Here is a 23,475-nt window from a genome sequence, read left to right on the forward strand (position 1 = left end):
GTAGTGTAAATGTAAGAATAGTTTGAATGTTGGATTGGTTTGAATGTTAAAGAGTTTGTACTTCCAGGAAAAACGGAATTTGGTTTGGAACTTGGGAAATTGTTGGATGAGTGGAATGTGTTGAAGGTGGAATGGTTTGAATAGGTTGAAACTGTGTAAATTGTGGAAGTTTAAAAAATGTTTGGAAAATGTTCCTGGAAACTGGGATTTTTTGGAAACCCAGGAATTTTTTTAAATTGTTGAAGTAGAGCACACAATTTTGAACAGGCTAAATATTTTGGAGTTGGAACAGTTTGAATCAGATGAAAAATGTGGGAGTTTTGGAACTTTGAAAAATGTCCCATTCATTTCAATAGAAAGAAAGAAAGCTGGAATTCTTTGGAAAATGTTAAAAGACTTGAAAGGGCTGAATGAGTTGAAATGATAGTTGTTGGAATTTTTTCAAATGGGTTTAGAAATGTTAAAGTGGTAACTTTTTTAATTGAGAAATGGTACTAAGGAATTCCAGGAATTTCGGGATGACCGGTAATTTTTAAATTGGGCAAGAAATGTTGAAGTAGTAAATGGTATTAGGGAATTTTGTGAAAATCTGGATTTTTAAAACAATTTTAATGGTAAAAAACGTGAATGATCTAAATGAGTTGAAATGGTTGGTGTTGGAATGTTGAAGTAAATGGGAAATGTATTAAAGAATTCCAGGAATTTTGGTAAAACTGGGAATTTTTCCAGTTCAAAAAACAAATTTGTTTTTTGTCCTAATTAGAACGGAATATTTTGAAAGTAGAACGGTTAAAATGCGTTGAAAAATGTGGAAGGAATAGTCGCGGGAAAAAAGAGTTTAAATATGGCTTTGGAAAAGCAGGAATTCAGGAAAGTCCTGGAATTTTTTTGAACTTGGAAAAATAGTAGTTTAAATTTCCAGAATGGTTGATTGTGTTGAAGGTGGAATGGTTTGAATAAATTGAAACCGTGCAAAATGTGGAAGTTTAAACTTGGACAATTCAATTTGAATGGAGAAAATGTCCCTGAAAACTGGGATTTCTTGGAAATCCGGGAATTTTTTTTGAAAGTGTTGGAGAGCACACAATTTTGAACATGCTGAATATTTTGTAGTTGGAACTGTTTGAATTAGATGAAAAATGTGGGAGTTGTGGAACTTAGAAAAATGTCCAATTCATTTCAATGGGAATTTCATGGAAATTTGAATTCTAAGGAAAATGTTAAAAGACTTGAATGTTCTGAATGAGTTGAAATGGTTGGTGTTGAAATTTTTCAAATCGTTCGAGAAATATTGAAGTACTAACATTATTAATTGGGAAATGGTATGAAAGAATTCCAGGGATTTCAGGAAAACCGGGGAATTTTTACAGTTAAAAAAACAACTTATTTTTTGTTCTAATTAAGAGGAATGTTTTGACAGTAGAACGGTTGAAATGCGTTGAAAAATGTGGAAGGAGTAGTCGCCAGAAAAAAGGGTGGAAATAAGGCTTTGGAAAAGAAGGAATTGTGGAAAATCCTGGAGATTTTTTTTTACTTGGAAAAATTATAGTTTGAATTTCCAGAATGGTGCAATGCGTTGAAGGTGGAATGGTTTGAATAGGTTGAAACTGTGCGAAATTTGGAAGTTTAAACTTCGACAATTCAATTTGAATGGAGAAAATGTCCCTGAAAACTGGGATTTCTTGGAAATCCGGGAATTTTTTTTGAAGTGTTGGAGAGCACACAATTTTGAACATGCTGAATATTTTGGCGTTGGAACAGTTTGAATCAGATGAAAAATGTGGGAATTGTGGAACTTAGAAAAATGTCCAATTCATTTCAATGGGAATTTCATGGAAATTTGAATTCTAAGGAAAATGTTAAAAGACTTGAATGTTCTGAATGAGTTGAAATGGTTTCTGTTGGATTTTTTCAAATAGGTTGAAAAATGTTAAACTAGTCACATTATTAATTGAGAAATGGTATGAAAGAATTCCAGGGATTTCGGGAAAACCGGGGAATTTTTAAAGTTCAAAAAACAACTTTGTTTTTTGTTCTAATTAAGAGAAATGTTTTGACAGTAGAACGATTGAAATGCGTTGAAAAATGTGGAAGGAGTAGTCGCCAGAAAAAAGGGTGGAAATAGGGCTTTGGAAAAGCAGGAATTCTGGAAAATCCTGGAGATTTTTTTTTAACTTGGAAAAATGATAGTTTGAATTTCCAGAATGGTGCAATGTGTTGAAGGTGGAATAGTTTGAATAGGTTGAAACTGTGCGAATTGGGGAAGTTTAAAAAAGGGACAATTCCATTTAAATGGGGAAAATGTCCCTAAAACAAGGATTTCTTAAAAATCCATGATTTTTTTTTAATTGTTGAAGTAGAGCACACAATTTTGATCAGGCTTAATATTTTGGAGTTGGAACAGTTTGAATCCGATGAAAAATGTGGGAGTTGTGGAACTTAGAAAAATGTCCAATTCATTTCAATGGGAATTTCATGGAAATTTGAATTCTAAGGAAAATGTTAAAAGACTTGAATGTTCTGAATGAGTTGAAATGGTTGGTGTTGGAATTTTTCAAATCGGTCGAGAAATATTGAAGTAGTAACATTATTAATTGAGAAATGGTATGAAATCGGGGAATTTTTAAAGTTAAAAAAACAACTTTGTTTTTTTTCTTAATTAAGAGGAATATTTTGACAGTAGAACGGTTGAAATGCGTTGAAAAATGTGGAAGGAGTAGTCGCCAGAAAAAAGGTTGGAAATAGGGCTTTGGAAAAGCAGGAATTCTGGAAAATCCTGGAATTTTTTTAAAACTTTGAAACATCATAGTTTTAATTTGTAGAATGGTTGAATGTGTTGAAGGTAGAATGGTTTGAATAGGTTGAAAAATGTGGAAATGGTGAAATTTTGGAAAATGGACAAACCTGGAATTCTGGGAAATCTGGAAATTTTTTGAATTTGTCAAGGGAACGAACCTTCTCTGTGTTGCTGTTGGCATTCAGGTTGTTCTCTATTTCTTGGCACTTTCCCTCAATCCAGTTCTGTTTTGCATATTCAATAAGTTGAATAATAATAAATGATCATGAATAATAATGAATAAATGATAATACATAAACATGAATAGATTCATTTTGGTGTAGAAAACCATACGTGTAAATGCTTCTGAGCATTCACACAATAATAATGATAAATTATTTATATAATAATAATAACATATGTCGATACAGTAGTTATGTGTGGATCCATACTGTGATATTGATACCAGACTTCTAGGCTCTAACATCCCTTCTCTAATTACACTTACAACATCCATACTTTGAATCATGTCCAAACTTTTCCACCAAGGGCCGCATACTAAAAAGTCCTAGTGTTAATATATATATATATTTTTTTTTTAAAAAGACGAAAACAGACATTGTGTATTAAAGGTGACAAAGTATGTTATTATATTAGTTTGAACATTCCTGCTTTTTCTCATTAAATACCCACATTTCTTTTTGCTCATTTTTTTTCTTTACATTGTTACAGATGTTTTTTTCCCCATAGAATGAAAATACAGTGTGGCCCCTTCGGTTATTAATGTGGCCCTCTGAGGGAACCCCTCAATAAAAAGACACGTCCACTCCATGGAGTCGAAATACAAACATTGCTGCAACATTCTCCCGGTAAAGTCAAAGTCTGGAAAGGTTCTCCTCCTCGCTGATTTATAGCGGCTGAATCATTGGGATAAATAATATGGTGACTAACACATGAGCAGTAAATCAATTCCAGGATAAATACCAGTATGAGTAGGGTTGTACAGTGTACCGATACCAGTACAGTATCGCACTACTAATGAATCAAAAACAGTATTATACTCTGTGTGAAAAGCACCGGCTTTTAACTGGCACGACATTGCTAGTTTTCCGAACAGAGGAGCATGTTCGGCAGTGCACACACACAGAGTACTTACAAGTAGACACAGTGTCTAGACAGAAACGAGAGAATGGACGCATTTTGGTCTAAAAACTAAACATAAAGGTGAAGTTATAACACTGAAAATGAAGAGGTGCTTTAAGACATGGCTAGGTAGTTATCGGCTAACATCCATCCACAGTGTTTTAGCTACTTCTAAATCACTAATTCTTGCTTCCAGGGCGACAAATAAAGTATGTTTCTACATGTAGCATTATCACTGGAGGATGAGGAATAGCTAAACATGCTTCACTACACACCGTAGGAGGATACAATAGCTCACTGGTGCCACCGTAAATGACGGCATACCTGAATATAAACCAGGGGTCTCAAACTCAATTTACCTGGGTCCACTGGATGCAAAGTCTGTGCCGCGAGAAAATATTTCTTAAAAAATATATTTTTAAATGTCTTTATTTTTATTTTCAACAGAAAATAAAATCAAAATATAAATGAACAAAATGAGAATTAAGTAAATAAATCAGTCATAAGTAATAACAATAATAATTCGATAATACTGACGGACAACTGTCGCGATGTGACTGCAGCCCGGCACGTAAGGAAACCCTCGTCTCCATGGCAATGTATCTGTCGCTTTCACTCATTTGCCGCTTTTCCACTAATGCAAGGGTAGGCAACCCCGAACGTTGAAAGAGCCCTTTTGGACTTAAATAACACAATGCTGTCAAGTGCCATTCATATAAAACTAGCGGGCCGCACTAACATTAAACTTTCATATTAAGGTGGGGGCGGCAAAATAATGTCTCGCGGGCAGCGTGCCTGAGACCCCTGATGTAAACAAATGCCATGGGTGGATCTACACCTGACATCCACTGTAATGATACCAAGTACAAGAGTGTATATCTTCACAAAAAAATTAATTTTTATTTTTTTATGTATATCATGTTTATAAACTCAGGAAATATATCCCTGTACACATGAGGACTTTGAATATGACCAACGTATGATCCTGTAACTACTTGATATTGGATCGATACCTAAATGTGTGGTATCATCCAAAACTAATGTAAAGTATCCAAGAAGAGAAGAATAAGTGATTATTACATTTTAACAGAAGTGTAGATAGAACATGTTGAAACATAAAATAATCAGATATTAACATTAAATAAACTTATTCAGTGGCCTAGTGGTTAGAGCGTCCGCCCTGAGATCGGTAGGTTGTGAGTTCAAACCCCAAACTCCAAAGACTATAAAAATGGGACACATTACCTCCCTGCTTGACACTCAGCATCAAGGGGTTTGAATTGGGGGTTAAATCACCCCAAATGATTCCCGGGCGCGGCCAACGATGCTGCTCACTGCTCCCCTCACCTCCCAGGGGGTGATCAAGGGTGATGGGTCAAATGCAGAGAATTATTTTGCCACACCTAGTGTGTGTGTGACAATCATTGGTACTTCAACATAAACTTTTAAATGAACAAGTAGATTAATAATCCATTTTTACAGGTTGCACCTCATAATTTTAGATAAATGGCACAATATGTTACTGCATATGTCAGCAGACTAATTAGAAGTTTTTGTTTGTTTACTTACTACTAAAAGACAAGTTGTCAAGTGTGTTCACTATTTTATTCAAAGGCCTACTGAAACCCACTACTACCAACCACGCAGTCCGATAGTTTACATATCAATGATGAAATATTAACATTGCAACACATGCCAATAGGGCCTTTTTAGTTTACTAAATTACAATTTTAAATTTCCCGCGGAGTTTCTTGTTGAAAACGTCGCAGAATGATGACACTTATGTTGACGCGTGCTTGTGACGTTATTGGTTGGAACGGACATATTAGCCCAGCACCACATAAGGCTAAAAGTCGTCTCTTTTCATCGCATAATTACACAGTATTTTGGACATCTGTGTTGCTGAATCTTTTGCAATTTGTTCAATTAATAATGGAGACTATAAAGAAGAATGCTCTTGGTGGAAAGTGGTGGTTAGCAGCTGCCTTTAGCACAAAAACACAGCCGGTGTTTCTTTGTTTGTTGTGAAGCTTTAACACAGAGCGGTCAGGCGAACATGTTTCTCTACGTCAACCAGCAAGTTTTTGGATGGGAAAATTGTGACATTAAGTCGGCTCTTACCGGAGACTTCAGTGGATTATGGGACCTCCTCCTGCAGTTCAAAAAGGCAGCTGTGATCTTGGCTCCTCGGCTTTTCTCAGAGACACTGGCATTCACCGCAGCCATCCGACTCTCAGGTATGACTTTATAATCTCACTAAAATACTATTAACACAATAAGCAGATAAGGGATTTTCCAGAATTATCCAAGTAAATGTGTCCAATTACATCAATCAATCAATGTTTACTTATATAGCCCTAAATCACTAGTGTCTCAAAGGGCTGCACAAACCACAACACAAACCACTACGACATCCTCGGTAGGCCCACATAAGGGCAAGGAAAACTCACACCCAGTGGGACGTCGGTGACAATGATGACTATGACAACCTTGGAGAGGACGAAAGCAATGGATCTGAAATGCTCCCACTGCCGCCGCCTGGAGCCGTCTTCTTTTCTTTCTTTCTTTTTAGTGCTTCACAAACCACAACACAAACTAATACGACATCCTCGGTAGGCCCACATAAGGGCAAGGAAAACTCACACCCAGTGGGACGTCGGTGACAATGATGACCCAGTGGGACGTCGGTGACAATGATGACTATGAGAACCTTGGAGAGGACTAAAGCAATGGATCTGAAACGCTCCCACTGCTGCCGCCCGGAGCCGTCGCCTTTTCTTTCTTTCTTTCTTTCTTTTTTGTGCTTCACTCAAACTTTCCTCATCCACGAATCTTTCATCCTCGCTCAAATTAATGAGGAAATCGTCGCTTTGTCAGCCCGAATAGCTCTTGCTGCTGGAGGCTATGTGAGGATGTGAGGAGCCCTACAACCCATGACGTCACGCGCACATCGTCTGCTACTTCCGGTACAGGCAAAGCTTTTTTATTAGCGACCGAAAGTTGCAAACTTTATCTTGGAGGTTCTCTACTAAATCCTTTCAGCAAAAATATGGCAATATCGCAAAATGATCAAGTATGACACACAGAATGGACCTGCTATCCCCGTTTGAATAAGAAAATCTAATTTCAGTAGGCCTTTAAGGACTAAACTGCAATAATAGATATATGTTTAATGTACCCTAAGATTTTATGTTAAAATGAAGCCAATATTGACATTTTTTGTGCACCCCTTTATTTAGAAAAGTATTGAAAACTACCAAAATACATGTTGGTATTAGTACCAACACTTGACACCTGTCCATCAAGCAAAGTTGACGTCAAGTTAGTGGGTCACTGAATGAGAACGCTGCGTGAAAAGAGGAGCAGAAGAAAGGTATGACTCACCTTTGTGATCCTTGCTCACAGTCCACCTGGCAGGTGTGGTCCTGGTCAAACACGGTAGTCCAGCGTGCGGAAGGATCAGCCTCTCTTTCAGGCTTTCTGCAGAACATACGAGCGTGTGAGTGTGTAAGCGTGTGAATGTGTGAGTGTGTAAGTGTGTGAGTGTGTGAGTGTGTGAGTGTGTGAGTGCATAGGTTGTCCTGCTGCTGTCCTTCCTCTGGCAGGCGGCGTGCAGAGAGGAGGTGGGAGGGGGAGGGGGAGGGGGGGGGGGGGGTGTGACACTCTCTCTCCACCTTGAACAACTCATTGAAATATTCAACTCAGCCTGGACATTCAAACTAGCGTTTTTTTTCCACATTCAAAACTAATATCCAGGAATTTCCAGAATTCCTGCTTTTCCAAAGCCGTATTTCCACCTTTTTTTTTACTGGTGACTACTTCCTTCCACATGTTTCAACTGTTCTACCGTCAAAACATTCCTTTGAGTCAGGACAAAAAAACGAAGCCGTTTTGTTTAACTGGAAAAAATCCCCGGTTTTCCAGAAATTCCAGGAATTCCGTAATACCATTACTTAATTCAACATTTTACTACTTCAACATTTCTCAACCGATTTAAAAAATTCCGACAGCAACCGTTCCAACTCATTCAGACCATTCAAGTTTTTTTTTTTACTATTTTCACAAAAATTCCCGCTTTACAAAAAATTCCCAAATTTGGGGGAATTCAAACTGTTCCAACTCCAATATTTTCATCCTGTTTGGAAATTGTGCGCTCTACTTTAACAATTAAAAAAAAAAAAATCATCCCAGATTTCCCAAAATTCCTTTTTTTGCTTTTCATTTTCCCCATTCAGAATTAATTGTCCATTTTTCAAACTTTCACAATTCCCACATTCCACCTGCAACACATCCAACTCATCCTGGACATTCAAACTACCATTTTCCACGTTTAACAACTTTCCAGGAATTCCAGTTGTTGTTGTTTTCTAACTCTACTTCCAACCTTTTTCGTTTGACTACTGATTTTCTTATTTTCATTCCATTTCAACTGTTCCACTGTCAAAACATTTTTCTTATATAGGACAAAAACCAAGTTGGTTTAGGAACAAGAAACATTCCCGGTTCTCCCGAAATTCCAGGAATTTCGTAATACCATTTCTCAATTCAACATTTCTAAACCCATTTGAAAAATTTCAACACCAACTATTTCAACTCATTCAGACCATTCAGGTTTTTTACCATTTTCACAAAAATTCCCACTTTTCCCGAAATTCCCACATTTTGGCGAAATTCCCACTTCCAAATCCAACTTCAAAATATTCAGCCTGTTTGGGAATTGTGAGCTCTATATCAACAATTTTTTTTTTTAATTCCCGGATTTCCCATAATTCCTTTTTTTTTTTCTTTTTCGAGGGAAAAAAACAAGCTGGTTTAGGAACAAGAAACATTCCCGGTTTTCCCGAAATTCCAGGAATTCCGTAATACCATTACTTAATTCAACATTTTACTACTTCAACATTTCTCAACCGATTTGAAAAATTCCAACAGCAACCGTTCCAACTCATTCAGACCATTCAAGTTTTTTTGTTTACCATTTTCACAAAAATTACCGCTTTACACAAAATTCCCAAATTTGGGGAAATTCAAACTGTTCCAACTTCAATATTTTCATCCTGTTTGGAAATTGTGCGCTCTAATTTAACAATAAATGAAAAAATTCCCGGATTTCCCATAATTCCTTTTTTTCCTTTTCATTTTCCCCATTCAGAATTGTCCATTTTTCAAACTTTCACAAATCCCCAATTTTTCAACACATTCAACTCATCCTGGACATTCAAACTACCATTTTTCCACATTCAACAAATTTCCAGGAATTCCATTTTTTTTTTCTAACTCTACTTCCAACCTTTTTCGTTTGACTACTGATTTTCTTTTTTTCATTCCATTTTAACTGTTCCACTGTCAAAACATTTTTCTTATTTAGGACAAAAACCAAGTTGGTTTAGGAACAAGAAACATTCCCGGTTTTCCCGAAATTCCATCAATTCCGTAATACCATTTCTCAATTCAACATTTCTCAACCCATCCGAATAATTTCAACACCAACTATTTCAACTCATTCAGACCATTCAAGTTTTTTACCATTTTCACAAAAATTCCCGCTTTTCCCGAAATTCCCACATTTTGGCGAAATTCCAGTTCCAAATCCAACTTCAAAATATTCAGCCTGTTTGGGAATTGTGAGTTATATATCAAAAATTAAAAAAAAAATTCCGGGATTTCCCATAATTCCTTTTTTTTTTTTTTTTTTTTTTTGGGAGGAAAAAAAACAAGCTGGTTTAGGAACAAGAAACATTCCCGGTTTTCCCGAAATTCCAGGAATTCCGTAACACCATTTCTCAATTCAACATGTTACTCTTCAACATTTCTCAACCGATTTGAAAATTTCAACAGAAACCATTTCAACTCATTCAAACCATTCAAGTATTTTCAAAATTTTCACAAAAATTCCTGCTTTTCCCGAAATTCCCAAATTGTGGGGAAATTCCCATTCAAATCATCCTTCAAAGTTCTACAACACCCACATTTTTCATCTGATTCAAACTGTTCTAACATCAACATATTCAACCGGTTTGGGAATTGTACTCTCTACTTTACAATTAAAAAAAAAAATCCCGGATTTCCCATAATTCCTTTTTTTCCTTTTCATTTTCCCCATTCAGAATTAATTGTCCATTTTTCAAACTTTCACAATTCCCACATTTTTCAACCCCATTTCACCTGCAACACATTCAACTCATCCTGGACATTCAATCTACCATTTTTCCTTGTTTAACAAATTTCTAAAAATTCCAGTTTTGTTTTTTTTCTAACTGTACTTCCAACCTTTTTCGTTTGACTACTGATTTTCTTTTTTTCATTCCATTTCAACTGTTCCACTGTCAAAACATTTTTCTTATTTAAGACAAAAACCAAGTTGGTTTAGGAACAAGACACATTCCCGGTTTTCCCGAAATTCCAGGAATTCCGTAATACCATTTCTCAATTCAACATTTTTTTTAACCCATTCGAAAAATTTCAACACCAACTATTTCAACTCATTCAGACCATTCAAGTTTTTTACAATTTTCACAAAAATTCCCGCTATTCCCGCTTTTCCCAAATTTTGGCGAAATTCCCACTTCCAAATCCAACTTCAAAAATTAAGCCTGTTTGGGAATTGTGAGCTCTATATCTACACTTTTTTAAAAATTCCCGGATTTCCCATAATTCCGTTTTTTTGGGGGGTTTTTTTTAGGAAAAAAACAAGCTGGTTTAGGAACGAGAAACATTCCCGGTATTCCCGAAATTCCAAGAATTCCGTAATACTATTTCTCAATTCAACATGTTACTCTTCAACATTTCTCAACCGATTTGAAAATTTCAACAGAAACCCTTTCAACTCATTCAAATCATTCAAGTATTTTCAAAATCTTCACAAAAATTCCTGCTTTTCCCGAAATTCCCAAATTGTGGGGAAATTCCCATTCAAATCATCCTTCAAAGTTCTACCACACCCACATTTTTCATCTGATTCAAACTGTTCTAACATCAACACATTCAACCGGTTTGGGAATTGTGAGCTCTATTTCAACAATTTAAAAAAAATAATTCCCGGATTTCCCATCATTCCTTTTTTTTTTCATTTTCCCCATTCAAAAAGAATTGTCCATTTTTCAAACTTCCACAATCCCCACATTTTTCAACCAATTCAAACCATTCCACCTTTGCCACATTCAACTCATTTTAGACATTCAAACTACTATTTTTCCACATTTAACACATTTCCAGGAATTATCAGAATTCCTTCTTTTCCAAAGCTCTATTTCTACTCTTTTATTCTGGGGACTACTACTTCCACATTTTTTAACGCATTTCAACCGTCGCACCGTCAAAACATTCCTCTTAATCAGGACCAAAAACAAAGTTGTTTTGTGAACTGGAAACATTCCCCGGTTTTCCTGAAATTCAAGGAATTCCCTAATACTATTTATCAATTCAACATGTTACTACTTCAACATTTGTCAACTGATTTGAAAAATTCCAACAACAACCATTTCAAATCATTCAGACCATTCCAGTTTTTTACCATTTTCACAAAAATTTCCGCTTTTCCCGAAAATCCCAAATTGTGGGGAAATTCCCATTCAAATCATCCTTCAAAAAATTCCCGGATTTCCCGTAAATCATTTTTTTTTTTTTTTTTTCATTTTCCTCGTTCAAAATGAATTGTCCATTTTTCAAACTTCCACAATTCCCACATTTTTCAACCAATTCAAACCATTCCACCTTTGCCACATTCAACTAATTTTGGACAATCAAACTACTATTTTTCCACATTCAACACATTTCCAGGAATTACCAGAATTCCTGCTTTTCCAAAGCTTTATTTCCACTCTTTTATTCTGGTGACTACTCCTTCCACATGTTTCAACGCATTTAAACCGTTCCACTGTCAAAACATTCCTCTTAATCAGGACAAAAAACAAAGTTGTTTTGTAAACTGAAAAAATTCCCCGGTTTTCTCGAAATTCCTGGAATTCCGTAATACCATTTTTCAATTCAACATGTTTTTACTTCAGCATTTTTCGACCGATTTGTAAAATTCTAACAGAAACCATTTCAACTCATTCAAACCATTCAAGTTTTTTACAATTTCACAAAAATTTCCGCTTCACCCGAAAATCCCAAATTGTGGGGAAATTCCCATTCAAATCATCCTTCAAAGTTCTACAACACCCACATTTTTAATCTGATTCAAACTGTTCTAACATCAAAATATGCAGCCTGTTTGGTAATTGTGAGCTGTATTTCAACAATTTTAAAGAAAAATTCCCGGATTTCCGATAATTTATCTCTTATTTTTTAAATTTTCCCCATTCAAAATGAATTGTCCATTTTTCAAACTTCCACAATTTCCAAATTTTTCAACCAATTCATACCATTCCACCTTCACCACATTCGACTCATTTTATACATTCAAACTACTATTTTTCCACATTTAACAAATTTCCAGGAATTACCAGATTTCCTCCTTTTCCAAAGCTCTATTTCCACTCTTTTTTTCTGGCGACTACTCCTTCCACATTTTTGAACGCATTTCAACCGTTCTACCGTCAAAACATTCCTCTTAATCAGGACAAAAAACAAAGTCGTTTTGTAAACTGGAAAAATTCCCCGGTTTTCTCGAAATCCCATAATAACATTTTTCAATTCAACATGTTACTACTTCAACATTTCTCAACAGATTTGAAAATTCCAACAGCAACCATTTCAACTCATTCAGAACATTCAAGTTTTTTACCATTTTCACAAAAAATTCCGCTTTTCCCGAAAATCCCAAATTGTGGGGAAATTCCCATTCAAATCATCCTTCAAAGTTCTACAACACCCACGTTTTTCATCTGATTCAAACTGTTCTAACATCAAAATATTCCGCCTGTTTGGGAATTGAGAGCCCTATTTCAACAATTTTAAAGAAAAATTCCAGGATTTCCCATAATTCCTTTTTTTTTTTTCATTTTCCCCACTCAAAATGAATTGTCCATTTTTTCAAACTTCCACAATTCCCACATTTTTCAACCAATTCAAACCATTCCACCTTCACCACATTCAACTAATTTTAGACATTCAAACTACTATTTTTTCACATTCAACACATTTCCAGAAATTACCAGAATTCCTGCTTTTCCAAAGCTCTATTTCTACTCTTTTATTCTGGGGACTACTACTTCCACATTTTTTTACGCATTTCAACCGTCCCACCGTCAAAACATTCCTCTTAATCAGGACAAAAAACAAAGTTGTTTTGTGAACTGGAAACATTCCCCGGTTTTCCTGAAATTCAAGGAATTCCCTAATACTATTTATCAATTCAACATGTTACTACTTCAACATTTGTCAACTGATTTGAAAAATTCCAACAACAACCATTTCAAATCATTCAGACCATTCCAGTTTTTTACCATTTTCACAAAAATTTCCGTTTTTCCCGAAAATCCCAAATTGTGGGGAAATTCCCATTCAAATCATCCTTCAAAGTTCTACAACACCCACATTTTTCATCTGATTCAAACTGTCCAACATCAAAATATTCAACCTGTTTGGGAATTGTGAGCTCTATTTCAACAATTAAAAAAAAAATTCCCGGATTTCCCGTAAATTATTATTTTTTTTTTTTTTCATTTTCCTCGTTCAAAATGAATTGTCCATTTTTCAAACTTCCACAATTCCCACATTTTTCAACCAATTCAAACCATTCCACCTTTGCCACATTCAACTAATTTTGGACAATCAAACTACTATTTTTCCACATTCAACACATTTCCAGGAATTACCAGAATTCCTGCTTTTCCAAAGCTTTATTTCCACTCTTTTATTCTGGTGACTACTTCTTCCACATGTTTCAACGCATTTAAACCATTCCACTGTCAAAACATTCCTCTTAATCAGGACAAAAAACAAAGTTGTTTTGTAAACTGAAAAAATTCCCCGGTTTTCTCGAAATTCCTGGAATTCCGTAATACCATTTTTCAATTCAACATGTTTTTACTTCAGCATTTTTCGACCCATTTGTAAAATTCTAACAGAAACCATTTCAACTCATTCAAACCATTCAAGTTTTTTACAATTTCACAAAAATTTCCGCTTCACCCGAAAATCCCAAAGTGTGGGGAAATTCCCATTCAAATCATCCTTCAAAGTTCTACAACACCCACATTTTTAATCTGATTCAAACTGTTCTAACATCAAAATATGCAGCCTGTTTGGGAATTGTGAGCTCTATTTCAACAATTTTAAAGAAAAATTCCCGGATTTCCGATAATTTATCTCTTATTTTTTAAATTTTCCCCATTCAAAATGAATTGTCCATTTTTCAAACTTCCACAATTTCCAAATTTTTCAACCAATTCATACCATTCCACCTTCACCACATTCGACTCATTTTATACATTCAAACTACTATTTTTCCACATTTAACAAATTTCCAGGAATTACCAGATTTCCTCCTTTTCCAAAGCTCTATTTCCACTCTTTTTTTCTGGCGACTACTCCTTCCACATTTTTGAACGCATTTCAACCGTTCTACCGTCAAAACATTCCTCTTAATCAGGACAAAAAACAAAGTCGTTTTGTAAACTGGAAAAATTCCCCGGTTTTCTCGAAATTCCATAATAACATTTTTCAATTCAACATGTTACTACTTCAACATTTCTCAACAGATTTGAAAATTCCAACAGCAACCATTTCAACTCATTCAGAACATTCAAATTTTTTACCATTTTCACAAAAATTTCCGCTTTTCCCGAAAATCCCAAATTGTGGGGAAATTCCCATTCAAATCATCCTTCAAAGTTCTACAACACCCACGTTTTTCATCTGATTCAAACTGTTCTAACATCAAAATATTCCACCTGTTTGGGAATTGAGAGCCCTATTTCAACAATTTTAAAGAAAAATTCCAGGATTTCCCATAATTCCTTTTTTTTTTTCATTTTCCCCACTCAAAATGAATTGTCCATTTTTTCAAACTTCCACAATTCCCACATTTTTCAACCAATTCAAACCATTCCACCTTCACCACATTCAACTAATTTTAGACATTCAAACTACTATTTTTTCACATTCAACACATTTCCAGGAATTACCAGAATTCCTGCTTTTCCAAAGCTCTATTTCTACTCTTTTATTCTGGGGACTACTACTTCCACATTTTTTTACGCATTTCAACCGTCCCACCGTCAAAACATTCCTCTTAATCAGGACAAAAAACAAAGTTGTTTTGTGAACTGGAAACATTCCCCGGTTTTCCTGAAATTCAAGGAATTCCCTAATACTATTTATCAATTCAACATGTTACTACTTCAACATTTGTCAACTGATTTGAAAAATTCCAACAACAACCATTTCAAATCATTCAGACCATTCCAGTTTTTTACCATTTTCACAAAAATTTCCGCTTTTCCCGAAAATCCCAAATTGTGGGGAAATTCCCATTCAAATCATCCTTCAAAGTTCTACAACACCCACATTTTTCATCTGATTCAAACTGTTCCAACATCAAAATATTCAACCTGTTTGGGAATTGTGAGCTCTATTACAACAATTTTAAAAAAATAATTCCCGGATTTCCCATCATTCCTTTTTTTTTTTTCATTTTCCCCATTCAAAATGAATTGTCCATTTTTCAAACTTCCACAATTCCCACATTTTTCAACCAATTCAAACCATTCCACCTTTGCCACATTCAACTCATTTTAGACATTCAAACTACTATTTTTCCACATTTAACACATTTCCAGGAATTATCAGAATTCCTGCTTTTCCAAAGCTCTATTTCCACTCTTTTATTCTGGGGACTACTCCTTCCACATTTTTAACACATTTCAACCGTTCCACCGTCTTAAACAGGACACAAAAAAAAAAGTTGTTTTTTGAACTGGAAAAATTCTCCGGTTTTCCCGAAATTCCAGGAATTCCCTAATACCATTTCTCAATTCAACATGTTTCTATTTCAGCATTTTTCAACCCATTTGTAAAATTCCAACAGAAACCATTTCAACTCATTCAGACCATTCAAGTTTTTTACCATTTTCACAAAAATTCCCGCTTTTCCCAAAATCCCCCAAAAATTACATATAATCAATAGATTCAAGAACCCAAATAAAAACCAAAAATGCGTTCCATTCACCATCTTGGATAACATTACAAATGAAGCGTGCACTCTCGCGTTGTGGCCGTGTCTTTAAAACAGGCTTCACTCCCGTGGCCGCGACCTAGACCACTGTCTGCTACACCCTTCTCCCGTGTATAGTAAACTCCCCGACTTTTTTATTATTTTTTTTTCAACAGGAAGTAAAATTGCAGTTCGGTCTTCTAGCCGTCCATAGCGTTTCTGCTCGTATGGATTCTTCATTCATTACTCCGAGCAACGTTTGAAAGTGTTATAACTAAAACAATTCTTACATACGCACCCGTCCCATGCGTGATGTCTGTAGGAGTGCTTTTTTGTGCATATTTGTACGCACTATCGGAACGCAATGACTCTAGCGTTGTTAGCATTATTAGCTAATATGCTAAAACGTTTACAAGTGTATTACAATGGCATTATTTTGTATTGTTTCAGTTTCAGAAATCCCTCAGTAAATCCACCGTCTAGGACGACGACTTCTGTTTTGTTTGATCCATTGTTTTACCTAATGATTAGCACATTAGTATGGGTGTGAGTGATTGGGCTTCTAACGATTAGCACACTAGTATGGGTGTGAATGTTTGTGCTGCTATCGATTAGCACACTAGTATGGGTGTGAATGCTTGGGCTCCTAGTGATTAGCACACTAGTATGGGTGGGAATGTTTAGGCTCCTAGTGATTAGCACACTAGTATGGGTGGGAATGTTTAGGCTCCTAGTGATTAGCACACTAGTATGGGTGGGAATGTTTAGGCTCCTAGTGATTAGCACACTAGTATGGGTGGGAATGTTTAGGCTCCTAGTGATTAGCACACTAGTATGGGTGTGAGCGATTGGGCTTCTAATGATTAGCACACTAGTATGGGTGTGAATGTTTGGGCTCCTAACGAGTAGCCCACTAGTAAGGCTGTGAATGCTTGGCCTCCTAATGATTAGCACCCTAGTTTGGTTGTGAATTTTTGGGCTCCTAGCGATTAGCACTATAGTATGGGTGAGAATGTTTGGGCTCCTAGTGATTCGCACACTAGTACGGGTGTGAATGTTTGGGTTCCTAGTGATTAGCACACTAGTATGGGTGGGTGTGAATATTTGGGGTCGTAGTGATTATCACACTAGTATGGGAGTGAATGTTTGGGCTCCTAGTGATTCGCACACTAGTACGGGTGTGAATGTTTGGGTTCCTAGTGATTAGCAAACTAGCATGGGTGTGAATATTTGGGGTCCTAGTGATTATAACACTAGTATGGGTGTGAATGTTTGGGTTCCTAGTGATTAGCACACTAGTATGGGTGTGAATGTTTTGGCTCCTAACAATTAGCACACTAGTATGGGTGTGAATGTTTGGGTTCCTAGTGATTATCACACTAGTATGGGTGTGAATGTTTGGGTTCCTAGTGATTAGCACACTAGTATGGGTGTGAATATTTGGGGTCCTAGTGATTATCACACTAGTATGGGTGTGAATGTTTTGGCTCCTAACAATTAGCACACTAGTATGGGTGTGAATGTTTGGGTTCCTAGTGATTATCACACTAGTATGGGTGTGAATGTTTGGGTTCCTAGTGATTAGCACACTAGTATGGGTGTGAATATTTGTGGTCCTAGTGATTATCACACTAGTATTGGTGTGAATGTTTTGGCTCCTAACAATTAGCACACTAGTATGGGTGTGAATGTTTGGGTTCCTAGTGATTAGCACACTAGTATGGGTGTGAATATTTGGGGTCCTAGTGATTATCACACTAGTATGGGTGTGAATGTTTTGGCTCCTAACAATTAGCATACTAGTATGGGTAGGAATGTTTGGACTCCTAACGACTAGCACACTAGTATGGGTGGTAATGTTTGGGCTCCTAACGATTAGCACACTAATATGGGGGGGAACGTTTGGGTTCCTAGTGATTAGCTTACTAGTATGGATGTGAATGTTTTGGCTCCTAACAATTAGCACACTAGTATGGGTAGGAATGTTTGGACTCCTAACGACTAGCACACTAGTATGGGTGGTAATGTTTGGGTTCCTAACGATTAGCACAATAGTATGGGGGTGAATGTTTGGGTTCCTAGCGATTAGCACAATAGTATGGTTGTGAATGTTTGGGGTCCTAGCGATTAGCAAACTAGCATGGTTGTGAATGTTTGGGGTCCTAGTATTTGCACACTACTATGGGTGTGAATGTTTGGGCTCCTAGTGATTAGCACATTAGTATGGGAGTGAATGTTTTGACTCCTAACGATTCCAACCCATTCTGATTCCTGAGGTGACGATTGGATTAATTTGGTATAATTTTAATGAAAATTAAAAACAGGCTACAGGTTAGAAGAGCTCCTTCTGCGGTGTGGAGATGGCCTCAAAACATGTTTTTAAAAAGTGTTTCTTATAAAAAAAAAGAAAACAATTCAAATAAAATGTTCATGAAATGTAAATCGATTTCTTTAAATGATTAATCAATTTAGAACCGGGATTAACAAAAATGCTGATTTGGATGTGAATAGATGTTTGTGCACACTACACTATATCCTTTTGGAAAAAGCTCATCCTCTTGCAGCTTCAGCTTCTTTCAAAATTTTGTTGCTCATAATTAATTCATCGTTTATTGATTCACGCACACGCACACACACACACACACACACACACACACACACACACACACGCACACACACACACACACACACACACACACACACACACACACACACACACACACACACACACACACACACACACACACACACACACACACACGACCCTGCCCCTCAGTCCACCATCATGGCAAAGCTGTCCCCAAAGGAGTGTGTAGTTTTTCTCCCTGCAATCAGCTTCTTCTGGGTTATCTGAATGACTCGGGCCCTTTAAATCCCTCCATTAGCCTTCTTCCATCCTTCATCCTTAACAGTTTGCCTTCAATTTAAAGAAATCCACTTTTTCCCCTGAAGCGTTTCACTTTGTGACAATAACTCTACTATTCTGCCTCCTGACCGCCACAGAACCACATTTTGCATCCTTTAAGAAGGAAATACTCATTCTTGCCAACACTAAATACAGATATGTTGAAAGAAGAGTCATAATTTCCCTAAAAATAGTATGTAATACTACAAAACAAACATATATATACAAACATACATATATATATACATACATACATACATTTATATATATGCATGTACACATTTATATACACATACATACAAATGCACACATACATACAAATGCACACATAGATACATATACATATATATATATATATATATATATATATATATATATATATATATATATATATATATATATATATATATATATACGCATTTATATACACATACATACCAATACACACAAACATATATATATATTAGGGCTGGGCAACGATTAAAAATTTTAATCGAAGTTAATCGCACTTTTTCTCTGATTAATCGCGATTAACTGCATTGTATACGCAAAGCCCAATAATGAATTCAAAAGTAGTGTGTAGTACACCTTTATTGGAATATTCTCCCACATGAACAAAAGCGCCAAAACATTTGTTGTGCAAACACAATTCAAATCAGTCCTTGTTAAACAGTAGCAGTTAAATAGCATATTTTATGAAAATCAACTCAAAAAATGTAAATACAAACATTTAAGCTTATTGCCACTGCCAGGGTATTTAAGTTATCCTGTTTGTTATGGAAAATAAATATAATCTACATACAAATCTCTGAGCCACAATCATAACATCTGAACAGGCAATTTCTGAGGTAACAGCAGGAACATTTTTTTTATCAGGGATCTTATGTTTAAAAAACCTATATTATAGGTAGTGGGCTGTTTTAGGGAATTTTTGATTAAATTATCCGTGGTAGCAATATTAATAATGTTGTGTTTATTCTGCGTAGTGCACTTAAAATAATTATGACCATATCTAGGAATTGATATGATGGGAATTTTCCGATTGTTTGCTTGGTGCTTTGATAAACTGAACGCATCATATACATGGTACTATATTGTGATGTTATGAGCCAGGGAAAAAAAGAACTACCCTACCCAACATGCAACAGGAGTGACCAGCATGCGCGGTAGCCCGGTAAAGGTTGTGTGTCGCCATGATGGCATCTTGTATGTTGTGATATGCACGCTCTGAAAGTAAACGTTAAGAACTCAGCCAACACTCCTCGTCTGCATTATTCATAAATAGACAGACAACACATATACTCCGCTGCTTCACAGGCCGCTGGATGTAGCCGGCAAAGTATTCCCATGCTAGCTAGCAAGCACGCGTCATTCAGTCCAAAACGGCCCGATCTATCCACATTCAGAATTGTCTGGCGGTCGTAAGTGATCCCGGAGTGACCACGTTGTGAGCCAGCCATGAAATTTGCAGAATTGACCGGTATTTTTGCCAAATATTCCATCTTTACCAAGAGCCCCTCCACGCCGAAGCCCGTCCGGGCGACGCCATCTTGTTAAGAAAAGGCGTTAACAAAATAAAAGCATGTAAACAACATACGCAAATGTCGGCGTTAATAGATTGATGAGTTGACTCGTAATTAACGCATTAATTTGCCCACCCCTAATATATATATATACATACATACATACATACATACATTTATATATATGCATGTACACATTTATATACACATACATTCAAATGCACACAGATACATATATATATATACATATATATACGCATATACGCATTTATATACACATACATACCAATACACACATACATATATATATGTATATATATAGATACATACATACACACACATACACATATATACACACACATACATACAAATGTATATAAATATATACATAAATACACATACATATATATATATATATATATATATATATATACATATATATATATATATACACACACAAGTATATATATACACATATATGTGTGTGTATATATATACATATGTATATATACGTTTATATATACGTGTATATATATACATGTATATATATATATACAAATGTATACACAAATACATATATATACATATGGTAAATGCGTTGTACTTGTATAGCGCTTTTCTACCCTTTGAAGGAACTCAAAGCGCTTTGACACTATTTCCACATTCACCCATACACATTCACACATGGCGGGAGCTGCCATGCACGAAACTAACAGGACCCATCAGGAGCAAGGGTGAAGTATCTTGCTCAAGGACAACGGACGTGACTACGATGTAAGAAGGTGGGTTTTGAACCAGTAACCCTCAGATTGCTGGCACGGCCACTCTCCAACTTTGCCACGCCGAAGTTGGGAGAGTATACAGTATATATATATATATATATATATATATATATATATATATATATATATGTATGTGTGGGGGGAACAAATCACAAGATTACTTCATCTCTACAGAACTGTTTTATGAGGGGTTCCCTCAATCATCAGTAGATTTTAATGGAAGCATTCACATACCACGGTTTATATAGGGCAAAGAGCGGATAGGTACAGGCAGGCGTAGGGGCGTGGTGATTGGCTCATGTGTTACCTAGGAGGTGTCTCCTTCTGTGACGGTAGCACCCTTCACTCTACCCGGCAGTGGGTGTCCACATCTCCGTACTCCGGGGTAAATGAAGAGTCCGGCGTTTAGTTGCAAATTGTGGCTTTATTGAGTTCTTGCACACAGCCAATCCAACAAAACACATAGCCTTTCCTGACACTCACGCTATGCTCCCTCACCTCGCTTGCCTACACACTCACAGACGTCACTCACCTCACATGCTGTCACATGTTAAAGGGCCACACACACACACATATGCTACTCTCATAACACATGCTAACCCATTTGAAGCGTCACCCCAGCCTCTCCTCGATGAGTCAGGCAGGGCTAAAGCAATAACAAATGTTTTTATAGCAGGAGACTTAAGTCCATATTGCATTAAAAACTAGATTTTGACCCACTTATGTGGTGGAAGAACAATAAACCCATATAGCCTTTTACTGCCAAGTTAGCCAGGCTGGGAGGGAAAAGAAAAGTTAATCCGAGGCTTAGTTGACTTGAAACTGTTTAATGTTGCACTTTTTGTTCGTCAAAGAAAAGTTTTGCCATTTTATTTAATCTGAGCAACAACTTGAGGCAGTTTAATGTTTATTAACGTGGACCCTGACTTAAACAAGTTGAAAAACTTACTGGGGTGTTGCCATTTAGTGGTCAATTGTACGGAATATGTACTGTACTCTGCAATCTACTAGTGAAAGTCTCAATCAATCAATCAATCAATCAAAAAAGCACTTTATATGTAGACAAGTTTTGTTAAGAAACCATTCTGAGCCTTATCTTATTTCTTTTTTTTTTTTTATATATGTTGACCATATTAACCCTGGCAATGGACCCTGTGTGTATATGTATGTTATGCCATTGTTTACAAATTTGGTAAATAAACAACCAAAAAATTTATATTTTATTGTTTTCTTACTGTACCGAAAATGAACCAAACCGTGACCTCTAAAACGAGATACGTACCGAACCGAAATTTTTGTGTACCGTTTCACCCCTAATATACATACATACATACACCCCTAATATATATACAGTGGGGCTAAAAGTATTTAGTCAGCCAACGATTGTGCAAGTTCTCCCACTTAAAATGATGATAGAGGTCTGTAATTTTCATCATAGGTACACTTCAACTGTGAGAGACAGAATGTGAAAAAAAATCCAACAATTCACATTGTAGGAATTTTTAAGAATTTATTTGTAAATTATGGTGGAAAATAAGTATTTGGTCAACCATTCAAAGCTCTCACTAATGGAATGAGGTTTTGCCTCAAAATCTCACGATACATGGCCCCATTCATTCTTTCCTTAACACGGATCAATCGTCCTGTCCCCTTAGCAGAAAAACAGCCCTAAAGCATGATGTTTCCACCCCCATGCTTTACAGTAGTTATGGTGTTCTTGGGATGCAACTCAGTATTCTTCTTCCTCCAAACACGAGTTGAGTTTATACCAAAAAGTTCTATTTTGGTTTCATCTGACCACATGACATTCTCCCAATCCTCTGCTGTATCATCCATGGATCCATTTTGGTATAAACTCAACTCGTCGTGTTTGGAGGAAGAAGAATACTTGGTGATTATCCGGGCTGCAGAGTTTTGGAGAAGCTGAAGTTTGTGAAGTGACTTGTGAGGGAGACCAAACAGGAGAGAGTTGCAATAGTCCAATCGAGAGGTGACCAGGCTATAGACTAATATGGCAGCAGTAGGTGGGGTAAGGGATGGGCGAAGACGATTAATGTTCCGTAGATGAAAGTAAGCAGAGAGGGTAATGCTGTCTATGTGGGCTTGAAAGGAGGGTGTGCTGTCGAGGATGACACCCAGACTCTTGACTTGGGAGGAGGGGGAGACAGAGGAATTGCATAGAGTAACGGACAAGCTGTTGGCTTTGGCGAGTATGGTTTTTGTACCTACAAGTAGGATTTCAATCAATC

General features: G+C 36.4%; 1 long non-coding RNA gene across 2 annotated transcripts in view; it reads right to left on the minus strand.

Annotated features, from left to right (window-relative positions):
- The window catches only part of LOC133544316 (uncharacterized), a 188,438-nt gene that overhangs the window by 39,253 nt on the left and 125,710 nt on the right, over window positions 1–23,475 (minus strand). For both annotated transcript variants that reach the window (XR_009804627.1, XR_009804626.1), the window contains exon 3: window positions 7,304–7,399. This is a non-coding gene — a long non-coding RNA (uncharacterized LOC133544316). The remainder of the gene's footprint in view (window positions 1–7,303; window positions 7,400–23,475) is intronic.

This window comes from Nerophis ophidion, linkage group LG27 (assembly GCF_033978795.1).
Source record: "Nerophis ophidion isolate RoL-2023_Sa linkage group LG27, RoL_Noph_v1.0, whole genome shotgun sequence".
In the NCBI taxonomy this organism is placed as follows: domain Eukaryota; kingdom Metazoa; phylum Chordata; class Actinopteri; order Syngnathiformes; family Syngnathidae; genus Nerophis; species Nerophis ophidion.